Here is a 16,109-nt window from a genome sequence, read left to right on the forward strand (position 1 = left end):
GAGCTCAAAAATAGCTCCTGGCTTTGGGGGACCATATCGAACACCAGGGATTAAACCCAGAGTTAATCCATATGGGTCAATCATATGCAAGGCGAACACCCTACCGCTTCACTATCGCTCTGGCCTCAAGACTTGAAAACAAACAAAAAGACTAGAAAACAATATGTTTTTTTTGCCTTTTAGAGTATTTAAGGCTGAGAGATGGTGACCAAGAGGTAGGATAATTTGGTGCAAAAAGCCATTAAGTCAACGAATAAAGGTTTTGATCAAGTTATAGAGGTTGAACTGAGTGGGTCACAAAGTCACTGAATGCTGCATCCAGACTGGATAACAGCTCTCTTTTATCCATGTTCCTGGTTATCTTCATCAAGTGACTAACTGTTCACACTCCTCCAGGGGAAAAAAAAACTCCTGCCCTCTCCTCTCAGAGAAAAGAATTCACATGTTAGAGCTTCCTCTTGGTATGGAGCCTAAATTCTAAACCTCAGCCCGTGGCCCACTCCATAACAGTTCTGGGTCAAGATTATTGCTCACAGGTAGACAACTTGTTTTGTGTGTGTATGTATGAGACCCTGAGTTCAATCCCTGCAAAACACACATGCACACACACACACACACACACACACACACACAGCACTTTATTACCCTTCTTTATCTGCACCCCAGACTACCCTTTCAGTCCAACATTCTATTTTGTTGGTATGGTGTATTATGTTGATTAATTTACTTAAAATCATTCTTGCATTCCTGGAATGAAACCTATTTTGGCATGGTGTGTGACCTTCTTGATGAGGCATTGGATCCTATCTGCCAGGATTTGTTGAGGATTTTTGCATCTATGTTCATCAGAGATATTGGTCTGTAGTTTTCTTTTTTGGCAGCATTTCTGTCTGGTTTTGGTAACAAGGTGATATTAGCTTCATAAAAACTATTTGGTAGTGTTCCTGTTTCTTCAATTTCATGGAAGAGCCTGAAAAGGATTGGAAATAGTTCCTCCTGAAAGGTTTGAAAGAATTCATTAGTGAATCCATTTGAGTCTGGGTTTTTGCTTTTGGTTTTGCTTTTGCTTTTGATTACCATTTTAACTTTCTCAGTAGTGATGGTTCTGTTTATATATGCTTTCATCTGGTTTAACCATGGAAGATTATAAGAATCCAAGAATTTATCCATTTCTTCCAGGTACTCATGTTTAGTGGCATAGAATTTCTCAAAGTAGTCTCTGGTTACCCTTTGAATCTCTGCAGTGTCTGTAGTGATCTCTGTCTTCTTCATTTCTTATTTGGTTTATTTTCTCTCTCTCCTTTTCTTTGTGAGTTTTGCTAGTGGCTTATCAATCTTTTTTATTTTTTCAAAGAACCAACTTTTGGGGCCTGAGGTTTTGGGGTGCAGAAGTTTGCCTTGCATGAGGCTGACCAAGGAAGGACTTTGGTTGGATACCTAGAGTCCCATGTGGTCCCCCAAGAAAGGAGCGATTTCTGAGCTCATAGCGAAGAGTAACCCCTGAGTATCATCGACTGTGGCTCAAACTCACCCCCACCAAAAAAAAAAAAAAAGCAACTTTTGCTTTCATTGATCTTACAGATTGTATTTTGGGTTTCCACTTCATTGATTTCTGCTCTAAGCCTTGTTATTTTCTGCTGCCTACCTATTTTTTATTCCTTTTTTTTTTTATCATTTTCTAATTTTTATAAGCTGGGTCATTAAGCTATTTATGTAGGTCCCTTTTGTAGTTGTTTTTGTTGGTTTTTTTTTTTTTTTTTTTTTTGGTTTTGAGTCACACCGAGCAGTGCTCAGGGCTTATTCCTGACTCTACACTCAGAAATTGCTCCTGGCAGGCTCGGGGGACCATATGGGATGCCGGAATTTGAACCACCATCCTGCATGCAAGGCAAATGCCCTACCTCCATGCTATCTCTGGCCCGCTGTCCTTCTTCCTTCTTGATGTGTGCTAGCCAAGCTATAAATTTTCCTTTTAGTACAGCTTTTGCTGTGTCTCATAAATTGTGATAATTTTTGTCTTCATTTTTATTTGTCTCCAGGAATGTTTTGATTTCCTCTTTGATTTTATCTCTGACCCACCGCTTGTTCAGTAGTGAGCTGTTTAATTTCCAGGTCTTAAAGTTTTTCTTCTGTGTCCCTTTGTAGTTCAATTCTAATTTCAGTGCCTTGTAATCTGAGAAAGTAGTCTATATGATTTCTATCCTCTTGATTTTATGGAAATATATTTTATGGGCCAGCATGTGGTCTATCCTGGAGAATGACCCATGTACAATGGAGAAGAAAAGTGTACCAACTTTTCTACGTATGGAGTGTCCTATATATACCTACTAGTTCACTTTCTTCCATTTCTCTTTTCAGAGCTAGTATATTCTTGTTGGGTTTCAGCCTGATTGACCTATCAAGGGGTGACAGGGCAGTGTTGAAGTCTCCTACTATTATTGTGTTGCTCAACCCAACATTCTAAAGTGATGTTTATTTAAAGCACGGCTTATTAGAGCCTTCACAACGGTTCAAGGGTAGGGTTTTAATTTTCCAAAAGACCTAAGCAGGGCTAGAGAGACACACCAGTAGGTCAGGCGCTTGCCTTGCATGCAGCCTTCCCCAGTTTGTTCCCTAGGACTGCATATGATTCATTAGCACTACCAGGAGTGACAGCACAAAGTAAGGCCTGAGTGTAGTTGGTTATACCCCACCACCACCAAAAATAAATAAAGACCTAAGTGGGGGGCCGGGCAGTGGCACTGGAGGTAAGGTGCCTGCCTTGCCTGCGCTAGCCTAGGACGGACCGCGGTTCGATCCCCCGGCGCCCCATATGGTCCCCCAAGAAGCCAGGAGCAACTTCTGAGCGCATAGCCAGGAGTAACCCCTGAGCGTCACAGGGTGTGGCCCAAAAACAAAACAAAAAAAAAAAAAAAAAAAAAAAAAAAAGACCTAAGTGGGAGCCAGAGATACAACTAAACTGGCTAAGCTTCTACTATACATGCAGTAGCTCCAGGTTTGATTCTGTTACTACATGGTTCCCTAAGAACTTCCTGGAATGGCTTCAAGCACAGAGATCAGGGGTGCCCTCAGCCCACACTGCCTGATTTGACCCCCCAAAACAATCAAACAAATAAAGTGGACTCAGTGATATGTTGACCAGTTCACCAGTTTAAAACCTAAAAGTCTCCTCTTTCCTCTGCGCACTGGACATTCATACCTCTGTAAAAGAAATTTCATGATTCATGAGCCAACTGGTGATGAATTGAAAAACATGTTTATAGTGTGTATTACTTCATAACTTGGGGTTTTATTTTTAGATGAGGGAAGCAATGGTTCCTGGCAAAAAGATTTTCCCTAAGTGAACATATTTGACTACTGAAATGTATTATTTTGCCTGATCCTACCAGGGAGGTACCTGATGCCATAGGCAAGAATGGGCAGGCTTTGAAATGTTTTATTATTAAAGTAGGGTAAAAAAAAGAGAGATTCAGGCCCAAATGACAAGCTAAATTACCAATAAACAGAAAAGAAGTCTCCTTGACCTTAAAACTGTCTTTTAGTTACTGACTTTTTAATTAATTCAGTTTAATTTTATTTTGATTTATGGGTCACACCTGGAAGTGCTTGGGGACTACTACTGGCTTTATATTTAGGGATTACTTCCAGAGTTGCTATGAGCCCATGTGATGCTGAAGACTGAATCCAGGACTCCCGCATAAAAAGCATATTCTCAGCCCATTGAAATTTCTCCAGCCCCAGACTTTCATCTTTAAGATGCATTTATGGGAAGTAATTTGGGGTTGGGGCATGTGCTAAGAAATCAATGTTCAAATCTTGAACATTTTACTTGACCTTTTACTTTTAGCAATGGAGCCAGAAAGATAGCACAGCGGCATTTGCCTTGCAAGCAGCCCATCCAGGACCTAAGGTGGTTGGTTTGAATCCCGGCATCCCATATGGTCTCCCATGCCTGCCAGGAGCTATTTCTGAGCAGATAGCCAGGAGTAACCCCTGAGCACCACTGGGTGTGGCCAAAAAAACAAACAAACAAAATAAAACCCAATACTTTGAGCAAGGTATATAGATTCTCTGTTCCTCAGTTTCCTAATATGTAAGATTGGGGTTGAAACTAACTTTTTCAGAGTTTTTCATAAACACTCCTTCCTCAGTGACTCCTTCATGAGGTTGCGAAATTAGACAGCAGCTAGAAATGGTTGCAGTTTCTATGCACTGGACCTTATGCTGAGTATTTCATAGACATTGACTCATTTTCTCCTCCAGCCCAAGGATGATCTAATTCCAAAACCTATGATGCTAACCACAGTATGATACCACATTGTACTAATTGTGGAATGCAGTAAAAAAACAAAGCATAAGGCTGGCCTCAGTAAACATTCTGTAGATGGGGCATTTCCCCTCTGTGGCAGAGCTGTGGATCTAACATTTGGAAAGATGAAAAATCTCTTTAAAGTCACAGGAGAGAGGGCCCGGTGCGGTGACACATGTGGATGATGTCTGCCTTGCCTGTGCTAGTCTAGGAGGAACCACAGTTCGATTTCCCGGCATCCTATATGGTCAGGAGCTATTTCTGAGCACATAGCCAGGAGTAACCCCTGAACGTCACCAGGTGTGCCCCCCCCCAAAACACCATGAAACAAAACAAAACAAAATAAAGTCACACGAGAGAAGAGAGAGTGGAGGCTGGAGAGATAGCACAGCACATAGGGTGTTTGCCTTGCAGTGGCCAACCCAGCTTTGATCTGTGATACCTAACATGGTCCTTCTAAGCCCACAAGAAGTGATCCTTGAGTATAGAGCCAGGAGTAAGTCCTGAGGAGTACATCTCTGGGTGGGGTCCCAAACCCAAAATAAATAAATAAATATAGTAACAGGAGAAAGGCCAGAGAAATAGATCAAGGGCTAAATACAAACAAAACATATTCTGCATTTAGGAGGCTTAGATTTAACCTCTGATACCTCCTGGTTCCCGGAGCCAGAAGTAACTTCTCAAAAGAGAGCTGGAAATAGTCCCTGAACCTGATCACGGATGGACCAAAAACAAACAAACAAAAATCACAGGAGGGGGCTAGAGAGGTGATTCAGTGGGCAGAGTTTTTATCTTGCACACGGCCAACCCAGGTTCAATCCTCAGCACCTGATATGGTCCCTTGAACCCTGATAATCCTTGAGTGCAGAGCCATAAATAAAGCTCTGAACACTGCTGGGTTTGACCCAAAAAACAGAGGGAAAAATTACAGGAGAGGAAGAGTTGGTATATGATGGGATATTTCTTCCCAAGGCATAGAGAAAGCACTTAGAGGTACAAAAGAGCCTGTCAGTCATCTGGCATGAGGTGGTGCTGAGAAGTGGACTTTGAGAGCAGAACTGAGCACATGTTATTCAGTAGAAAAGGCTCCAGGTGTGGTCAGTTCCTAGAGGGCAGGAAGCACAGGGATAGTCAGTTTTCTGGGAATGTCACACAGAGGTGTAGCCTTGGCTGAAGGCATTGGAAGCAAGGCCAAAGAGTATTTTGGCCAGGTGACAGAAAGCTTTCAATTCCAAGCCAAGAATAGACTCTACAAGTTCTTGAATTTTTTTCATAGGCCTTAAAACCTAGCAACCCAATCATTGGTATCAACCTTGAATGAAGCCCTACTTATATGCATTAGAAAATTCCCACAAAATGTTCACAGCAAATTTTTGTTTGTTTGTTTTTGTTTTGGGGCCACACCTGGTGATACTCAGAGGTTACTCTTGGCTGTGTGCTCAGAAATCGCTCCTGGCAGTTTCAGGGGACCATCTGGGATGCGGGAATTGAACTTGGGTTGGCCGCATGCAAAGCAAACGCCCTACCGCTGTGCTATCACTCTGGCCCCCACTGCAATATTTTATATAGTATGGCAAGTAATTGGATATCAGCATCATGACTGTGACTAGACCTGGAACAAGAAATAGTAGAGGGGCCAGAGAGATAGCATGGAGGTAAGGCATTTGCCTTTCATGTAGGAGGTCATCCGTTCGAATCCCCGTGTCCCATATGGTCCCCCGTGCCTGCCAGGAGCAATTTCTGAGCCTGGAGCCAGGAATAACCTCTGAGCACTGCCAGGTGTGACCCAAAAACCACAAAAAAAAAAAAAAAAAGAAATAGTAGAGACCCACACTGGATCACTCTATACACTCTATAGTGATGAATATGTATGAAGTAAGTCAAATAAATGGAGTGGGTAAAGGAAGTAAATGCATAAGATTTAATAAAATGTGACATCATATGAGGCTTAAAACAAGCAAAAAAAATAAGCTAAATATTGGATTGTTCCCTTATAGAAATATTTGTAGATCAATCACTAAAAAATAAAAGCACTAAAGGCTGAGGAGAGGCTCAAAGATTTGGAGCACCCATCTTGCATGCATGAGGCACTGAATTTGATCCCTAATACTATATGATCTCTCAACACCACCAGGTATATTTATTTTGGTTCCCACCACCACTGGTTCTAGTGACCCTTCATCTCTGGACTCAAGCACCAAAATAGCTAGACCTGAGTCCCCTGCTAAGTACTGGTGGTGTTGGCCCCAACTTGAACCATACTGAGGAGCCCCCTACATAAATAAAGAACAGAACATTTAGAATAGTGGCCTTAAGGGGAGATCTGTGAATGTCTGCAAGTTGATGAGTTAAGAAAATCCCACTCAGGTGTGGACCAAATAAAAATATTCTAATTCTATAGTTGGGTGGCAGATTGTGAATATTTATTCTGTGGCTCTTTGCATGTTTTGGTTTTAAGAGGGGCCTCACTCAGTGATATTAAGGTGCAGTGGACAGGGCCACACCCTCAGGAGCCAGTGAATTACATTTGATCTTGCTGAAAGAGGAGGTTCATGTACTGCAGAAATCAAACTCAGGGCCTCTCACCGGCCAGGCACATGCCCTTGCCCTATGCCTCATCATAGGTTTTTGTTTTGTTTTGTTTTGTTTTTGGGCCACACCCGTTTGACGCTCAGGGGTTACTCCTGGCTATGCGCTCAGAAATCGCCCCTGGCTTGGGGAGACCATAGGGACGCCGGGGGATCGAACCACGGTCCGTCCTATGCTAGCCTTGCAAGGCAGACACCTTACCTCTAGCACCACCTTCCTGGCCCCTCATCATAGGTTTGTACATTATACTTTATACTTACATAAAGCTACATCATTTATATTATTATTATCTCTGAGTAAATACTTCTCATTTACTGTCTTTTCATACTACTAAACATTGTAATGCTCCAATAAGTGAATGAGATGTAAATTAGAACCACTGATAACTCCCCAAAGTGCAAGAGTTCTTCCCAAAACTCTTCTATGCTATATTATAGGGTCCTGATCTTTTATTTACTCAGCAATCATTCCCTGAGCCCCAATGCTCTGCCAGGGATTCTCAAAGTTCAGGAACAATTGAGGGTTGTTGGGGATGTGGCTCAATGGAAGAGTACATTCCTCTTATGAGTTCCATCCCTGGAACTGAAGAACAAAAACTAAAATATAAAAGCAACAAAAAGAGAAGAGTTGGGACAGATGAAATAGTTCAATAGATTGAGCTCATGATTTGCATTTAGAGGCCTCAGATTTGGTCTCCATCACTGCATGGTCCTCTGAGTACCTCCTGGAATGACACCTTAGTACCAACCTGGGAATACCCTCTAGTAGCATGGGGGTTGGTTAACCCAAAATTTGTTATTGTTCTAGAGCAGGGGTCTCAAACTTGCGGCCCGTAGGCCATTTGCGGCCCTTTGTACAACATTTTGTGGCCCGCGGCCGGCCTTCTAATATCGCAGTATTCGCAATTATTCGCTTACCGAATAATCCCAATAAAACCACATTAGTAAGAAAAAAATCGCATTAAACATTCACATACCCCGAGCAGTTCCGTTCGGAGTATGCAAATGTTTAATGCGATTTTTTGCGATTTTTTTCTTACTAATGTGATTTTTTTTATTGCGAATATTCGGTAAGTGAATAATCGCGAATACTTTGCGCCTAGCGCAGATGTCATTTCCGCTGTTCCTGGCCGCTGTCCCTTTTTTTTAGTGAAATTCCTTATGTGGCCCTGCCTCACCTCGACTTTGCCTCCTGCGGCCCTCAGGTAAATTGAGTTTGAGACCCCTGTTCTAGAGCAATATTTCTCAACTAGGAGCCATATTGCCTTTTGTGGATCCCCAAGATAATTCAAGAGGACCACAGGTAAATCACAGAAGTGGGGCTACAGCATGAGACTAAAGGCCTATGATAGCCAGGACCAGAGCCAGGACTGTACTATTTCACCTCCTCCCACTTGCTGAGCTCCTTTGCAGTGGTGTTTCTAGTTCTGACTATGTCTGCCTTCTGAACTGGCTTCCTTCCTGTATCCTATGCTACTTGGCTCTGGTCCTGGCTATCGTGGGCCATACCAGGGCACACTAATCATGCTCTGTCCTAGGCAGTCAACATTGCCATCATTGCTTTAGTTGAAAGTAGAGACAGAGCCTCAGCTCTGTGTACCCAGAACCAGCTCATATGGGGCGGCACGGACAAGGAGTGCTGATGGAGCTGTCTCTAAATTTTGATCTCATGTCTCCCCTCTCCCCTTAGCATCCTGCTCATCTCTTCCAAGTCATTTGCCTGCACTGGCCTGGAGAGAAGACTGAGAATCTAGTTCTGTCATCAGAGTAGAGCATGCACACACGTGTACATCTTGATGCAGGAACGTGAGAGCTGGTTATTCTAGTTCTGCAGGATCACACCGAAAACCCCTGAGCATCGGTTTGTGCTCTTTTACAAGTCTAGAAATAACAAGTCCTCGCATTCATCCCCAAATTCTTGGTGGTTTACCAAGTGCTTCTGTGTCCTTCATTCTTGGTGTGTCTCAAGTTACTTTAGGAGGTGGACATTACTCTCCTTTCCATTTCACAGATGGGGAAGCAGAAGCTCAAAGAGAAAAACAGATATGGCCAGTCCCAAACAGATCCAGCTCTTGCCATCCCCAGCTCAAAGACTTTCTGGCACACGGCAAGAACCTGTACAGACTAGGCTGGGGCAAAATGCTACATGGTGCTTGGTCCCTGTCCAGGGAAAACGCAATGAGGAATTGAATTGTTCTCAAGCCCTGGCTTGTTGAATTGGTTCCATTCTGGTCAGGAGCTCATTCTCTTGCAGGCAGACGCTCAACAGAGCTGAAGAGCTGAAGCTTCACATAGGAAACTACCTGCTTTGTGCTGAAAGTTGGACAATAGGGACCGTGGTTGGACCCTGCTATGCAGGTTGTATCCCTACCAACAAAACTTAGCTGCCTTCTGGAATGCTCAGTAATGGGGGCACCAGGCAGACTAGGGGAATCATGAGCCAGCCTGAGCTACAATTTAGAGTGGGAAACAGAGAAGCTTCTAGAGGAATGAAATCTCTGAGCTGGGCTCCAAGTTGAAAGAAGCATTTGCCATGGTAGGATGTAATGGAACGGAAAAGAGAAAGGCAACTGGGGACAAGAAAAGCACAAGTGGGGTTGAGAGCAGAGAAAGAGAACAGGAGTTTCTCTAAAGACACACACCAAGTCCCCATACACCATCCCCTGCCACACACATCATTTACACAGTACTTGTGTTACACTATATCCAGTTTCAATAAGGGGCCAAAATGATAGTTTGGCAGGTAGGGTGTTTGCCTTACATGTAGCTGCTCCACGTTTAATTCCCAGTACCACATATGGTATTCCTGATCACAGCCAGGGGTAATTCCTGAACACAGAGCCAGGAGTAACCTCTGAGATTGTGTGGCCTAAAAACCAAAACCAACCAAAGATTTTTCTGTGAAAGGCTGAAGAGCTAGCATATGTGTTAATATAGGTACCTTGTGTGCAGCTAATCCCAGTTCAGTTTCCAGCACCTACAGTGCCCCCACAAGTCCCACCAAGAGTGATTCCTGAGCAAAAACCTATGAGTAAACCTTGAGCATCACTAGATGGCCCCAATACAAAACTTTCACCACCAACAACAAAAAAACATACCTTCAATGAAGTCATTTATAAAGAACTGAGACTAGTCATTTATAAAAGATTGAGACTGGGACTAGAGATATAGCCCAGGTATCAGAGAGATCGTAGAACAGGTAAGGTGCTTGCCTTGCATGCATACAACATAGGGTCAGCCCTTAGAACCCCATATTATCCTCCAGGCTTTCCAGTAGTGAGTCCTGAGCACAGTCAGGTGTGGTATCAAAACAAAAACAATCAAGCAAAATAGAACAACACCCACCCCCCAATAAATCCACAGAGAGATAGCTCAAATGGGCCAAACATAAACTTTGCAATCCCCAGAACCACATGATCCTCAAAGCATAGCCAAAAAAAATCTCCACCTTCTTCCCCTACAAGCATTGAACCATGAGTAGACCTCATGATCTACCAGGTGTTGTCTAAAAGCCAAAAATAAGTAGAGGACCACTCGTGTGTGTATTATTATATGTATCTCATTTTTATAAATATTTTTAGTTCTAATCTACATTGATTCTCCTATGTTACTCCTATGTCACTTTATGAAGGCATTTTTCTGTTGTATTTTAATGACCTTTATAATGTTTAATATTTGATATTTTTAATTTATTCAAAAATTTATACAGATTATTATTATTATAGTTAATAAAATTTCATTTGCCCCTAGGCAAAATAAAAATATATTTGCAATCCCCAACAGATCATAAAATGAAAATAAATAATTAAAAACATGAGATTATTAGTTAGTTTCATTTCTCCTAATATACATTAAAATTACTACCCAATTTCTCAAATACAAAACATGATCTTTTTGTCTTCTGGTAGACTTAGATAATTTGTTAGCCCCCAGAACCATCTGGTTGACACTGAGAGAAGGGGTACCACTCTAGGCAAACAATGAACAAAGGCATAGCAATGACTAAGATGCAGGGTGTGGAGGAAGTGCTGAAAGAACAAGCAGGAGATGAGAGAGATGTGACGAGAGCTTGGAGGACCCAGTGAGGCCTGAACTTGAAAGGCCTGTATGCCCATGGGACCATCTCTGAGGCAAGAGTACAGAACCTCTGAGCATTTGTGCTATAATCAGCTCAGAAGGTAGAGAAAACCCCTCCCCTTTTTCTAGTAACTTAGGTTGTGCTCTGAAGGTCTTTCAGGGCTACCTCACCCAGATTATCAGAGAACTTTTTAGAAGACCATGGTCAACAGAATAGAACCCTGTGAGTCAGAAATCATCCCTAACACCTCAGTGAGTTTGGGAAAGTTGTACAACATCTTGTAGCCTCAAGCACCTGTCCATAATTTGGGTGTATGCCAAGGTACCTGAGATAGGTCCCATTGGTCATATGTCACAGCCTCTTTGCCTCTTTCTAGAACATAATTGTTCAACTATGGCACTATAACATTTTAGACACAACAAATCTTTGCTATGAGAAGCTGTCCTGGAGATAGAGGAGATTGTCAGGATCCCCCATCTCTCCCTACTAGGTATAAACAGTATGTTATAACAAACAGATGATATCTAAAAATGAACCCAAAGAGCAGAGCAATTCCTTCAGATGAAACCAAATTCAGAACTCTGCATGGTAAAGGAAGAGTTAAAGAAAAAGAGTCTGTCACTAAATTTTCCACCAAAAAAGTGACTCATTGATTCCCTTTGTAATGTACACAGAGGACAACCCCATGAAAGTGGCATTCTCCTAGCTCTCCTAGTTCTGTCCCAATGCTTCCTTCACTGGGTCTGTCCTCAGGAGAAGGCCTGAAGCCTGTCTCAGGAGGAGCCTGCTGGAGGAGAAAGACCACTGGGCTAAGAATAACTATGGGTACCATCTGAATGACAGTACAACATGATGGTAGACACATCCAGGGCCTATAACCTGAGCAACTGGTTCTTTGACACACACAGTTAATTATAGTAAAGGATCACTTGAGCATTACTGTATGCCATTGCACACACTTCTCTAATCCTCACAACAATACATTATCCTCTGTGATACATGTGGCAATGGGAGATTCTGGAGGCAGGATTGGAGGAACTTACCAAATATTGCCCAGCTATTAAGTAGAAGGCACAAAGATAAAGGGTAGAAAGCAGCCTTGTGTCCAGCCTTCCTAGGTTATCTGGTGGGTCTATTAGATAAGTGAACTGTGGCATTGTGAGGGTTCAGAAGAACGACATTCATCAACACCTTTCTTAAGTGTTGTGTGAGATGACAGTTTAAAGTCACATGTACAAAAGAGTATTGAGTGTTTATTGTTCCAAATAAATTTCAGCAGTGTTTGATCCACATCTTTGAAGAATACCATGGGCAGAATTAGAGGGATTGCATTATATCTGTACAGTGCTTTGGAAAGTATTGCCATTTTAATGATGTTAATCCTGCCAATCCATGAGCAGGGTATGTGTCTCCATTTCCTTGTGTCTTCTTTTATTTCTTAAAGCAGTGTTTTGTAGTTTTCTTTGTATAGATCCTTCACATCTTTAGTTAAGTTGACTCCAAGATATTTGAATTTGTGTGACACTAATGTGAATGGGGTTGTTTTTTTATGTCCATTTCTTCTCTATCATTATTGGTATATAAGAAGGTCATTAATTTTTGTGCATTAACTTTGTAGCCTACCACTTTGCTATATAAATCTACTGCTTTTAAAAGCTTTTTGGTAGAGTCTTTAGGGTTTTCAAGATATATTATCATGGCATCTGCAAACAGTGAGAGCCTGACTTTTTCCTTTCCTATTTGGATGCCCTTGATATTTTTTCTTGTTTAATTGCTATGGCAAATACTTCTAGTACTATACTGAATAGGAGTGGTGAGAGGGGGGCAGCCTTGTCTTGTACCAGATTTTAGAGGAAACGCTTTTAGATTAACTCCATTGAGAATAATATTTGCCATTGGCTTGTGGTAAATGGCCTTGACTATATATACCTACATGTATTTTGAGTCACACCCAGTGGCATTCAGGAATTACTCCTGGCTCTGTGCTCAGAAATTACTCCTGGCAGGCTTGGGGGGAATCATATGGAATTCCAGGATTCAAACTAGGATCTGTCCTGTGTTGGCCACGTGCAAAGCAAATGCCCTACCGCTGTGCTATCACTCTGGCCCCTGGCCTTGATGATATTGATGATATTCCCATATTGTTAAACATTTTTTATCATGAATGGGTGTTGGACTTTATCAAATGCTTTCTCTGCATCTATTGATATGATCATATGGTTTTTATTTTTCCTATTGTTGATATGACAAAAGGGTATTGGAGATAGAGCTTAAAGGGCTGAACACATGTCTTTCATGGAAGAGGCCTGGGTTCTATTCTCAGCACTGAATATGGCTGGGAGTAGCCACTGAGCAGTGCTGGATATAATGAAAATAATCAAAAGAAATAAAGTCACGGGCCGGGCAGTGGCGCTAAAGGTAAGGTGCCTGCCTTGCCTGCGCTAGCCTTGGACGGACCGCGGTTCGATCCCCTGGTGTCCCATATGGTCCCCCAAGCCAGGAGCAACTTCTGAGTGCATAGCCAGGAGTAACCCCTGAGCGTTACTGGGTGTGGCCCAAAAACCAAAAAAAAAAAAAAAAAAAAAAGAAATAAAGTCACATAGACCTAAAAATACCCTGCTACTTTGGAAGTGAGATGGTGCCTGATCCCTTACAGGGCTTAAGAAACACTTCAAAAGTATGTTTAAATAGTGCAAACTGGGCCCGGAGAGATAGCACAGTGGCGTTTGCCTTGCAAGCAGCCAATCCAGGACCAAAGGTGGTTGGTTCGAATCCCGGTGTCCCATATGGTCCCCCATGCCTGCCAGGAGCTATTTCTGAGCAGACAGCCAGGAGTAACCCCTGAGCACTGCCGGGTGTGGCCCAAAAACCAAAAACCAAAAACCAAAAAAAATAAATAAATAAATAGTGCAAACTGAACCTAAAGCAGTGGTGAAGAGATTTTAGCAAGTTGGGGGCGGGCGTGGGTTCAGTAACTTGGTACACATAAAACAAAAGCATGGGTCAGAGCAATAGCACAGTGGCGGGGCATTTGCCTTGCATGTGTCTGACTGGGGATGGACCCAGGCTCCATACCCAGCATCTCCTGTGTTGTTCCCTGAGCCTGCCAAGAGTGACTTCTGAACTCAGAGCCAGGAGTAACCCCTGAGCACTGCTGGGTATAGCCCCAAAACAAAAACAAAATGAAACAAAAAAGCATAAACACTAAGCTATTGCAAATAATGCTTAATAGTAATAAAATCAAATAATTTTAAAAGCCTCTATTGTGTTAAGCAATATGGTTAAGTTGTAAAACACCAATAAACACCCATTAATAGCTAAAACAATCCTTGGAAAAAGAAATATGAAAGACATTACTTTCCCCAATTATAAACTGTGTTACAAAGCAATGGTTATCAAAACAGCATGGTATTGGAATAAAGACAGATCCTCAGATCAATGAAATAGACTTGAGTATTCAGAGAATATTCCCCAGGCTTACAATCAACTAATCTTTGATAAAGGGGTAAGAAATCCAAAATGGAGCAAGGAAAGTCTCTTCAACAAGTGATGTTGGCACAACTGGTTAGCCACTTGCAAAAAAGCAAACTCAGACCTCCATCTACCACCATGCACAAAGATCAAATCTAAATTGATTAAAGACCTTGATATCAGGCCTAAAACCATAAGGTACATAGAACATAAAACACTCTATGACATTGAGGCTAAAGCTATCTTCAAGGAGGAAACAGCACTCTCTAAACAAGTGAAAACAGAGATAAACAGATGGGACTATATAAAGCTGTGAAGCTTCTACACCTCAAAAGAAACAGAGCCTAGGATACAAAAGCCACCCACAGAATAGGAGAAACTATTCATCCAAAACCCATCAGACAAGGAGCTAATATAAAAAATATACAAGGTACTGACAGAACTTAACAAGAAAAAACATATAGCCCCATCAAAAAATGGGGAGAAGAAATAAACAGACACTTCCTCAGAGAAGAAATATAAATGGCCAAAAGACACATGAAAAAATGCTCCACATCACTAATCATCAGGGATATGCAATTCAAAATAACAATGAGGTACCATCTCACACCACAAAGACTGGCACACATCATAAAAAAATAAGAACATTCAGTGCTGGCAGGGATGTGGAGAGAAAGGAACTTTCATTCACTGCCGGTGGGAATGCCCTCTAGTCCAGCCTTTATGGAAACAATATGGATAGTGCTCAAAAAACTGGAAATTGAGCTCCCATATGATCTAGCTATACCATTCCTAGGGATATATATGTATACCCTAGGAACACAAAAATACAATTCAAAATTCCCTTCCACACATCTATATTCATTGCAGCACTATTTACACTAGCCAGACTCTGGAAACAACCAAGATTCCCTTCAACAGATGAATGGTTAAAGAAACTGTGGTACATATACACAATGGAATATTATGCAGCCATCAGGAGCTATGAAGTCATGACATTTTCCTAAACATGGATGGGCATGGAATCTATCATGTTGAGTGAAATAAGTCAGAGGGAGAGAGATAGACACATAATAGTCTCACTCATCTATGGGTTTTAAGAAAAATTAAGGAAATTATTGAATAAGGCCCAGAGACAATAGAGTTAAGGGCTGGAATGACCAGAAGGACCAGCTCACAATTTGAAGATCACCACTAAAAGAGGTGAATGCTGTTAGGAAAATAACTATACTAACTACTAGCATGACAATATTAAGGAATGAGAGAAGTAGAATGCCTGTCTCAAATACAGGCAGGGTGAGGGGGGAGCATTGGTGGTGGGAATGTTGCACTGGTGAAGGGGGATATTCTGTTTATGACTGAAACCCAATTACAAACATGCTTGTAATCATGGTGCTCAAGTAAAGATTTTATTAGAAAAATAAATAGATATATAAGTTGTAAAACACCTGTTTTTCATGTATGAGGCCCTGAGTTCAATCTCCAGCCCGTCTACAGCAAAACAAAACAAAAAACCTTGGGGCTGGAGCAGTGGCATCTGCCTTATGCACGCTAGCCTAGAATGAACCGTGTTTCGATCCCCGGGTCCCATATGGTCCTCCAAGCCAGGAGCGATTTCTGAGCGCATAACCAGGAATAACCCCTGAGCGTCACCGGGTGTGGC

Source organism: Suncus etruscus, chromosome 1, assembly GCF_024139225.1.
Source record: "Suncus etruscus isolate mSunEtr1 chromosome 1, mSunEtr1.pri.cur, whole genome shotgun sequence".
NCBI lineage: Eukaryota > Metazoa > Chordata > Mammalia > Eulipotyphla > Soricidae > Suncus > Suncus etruscus.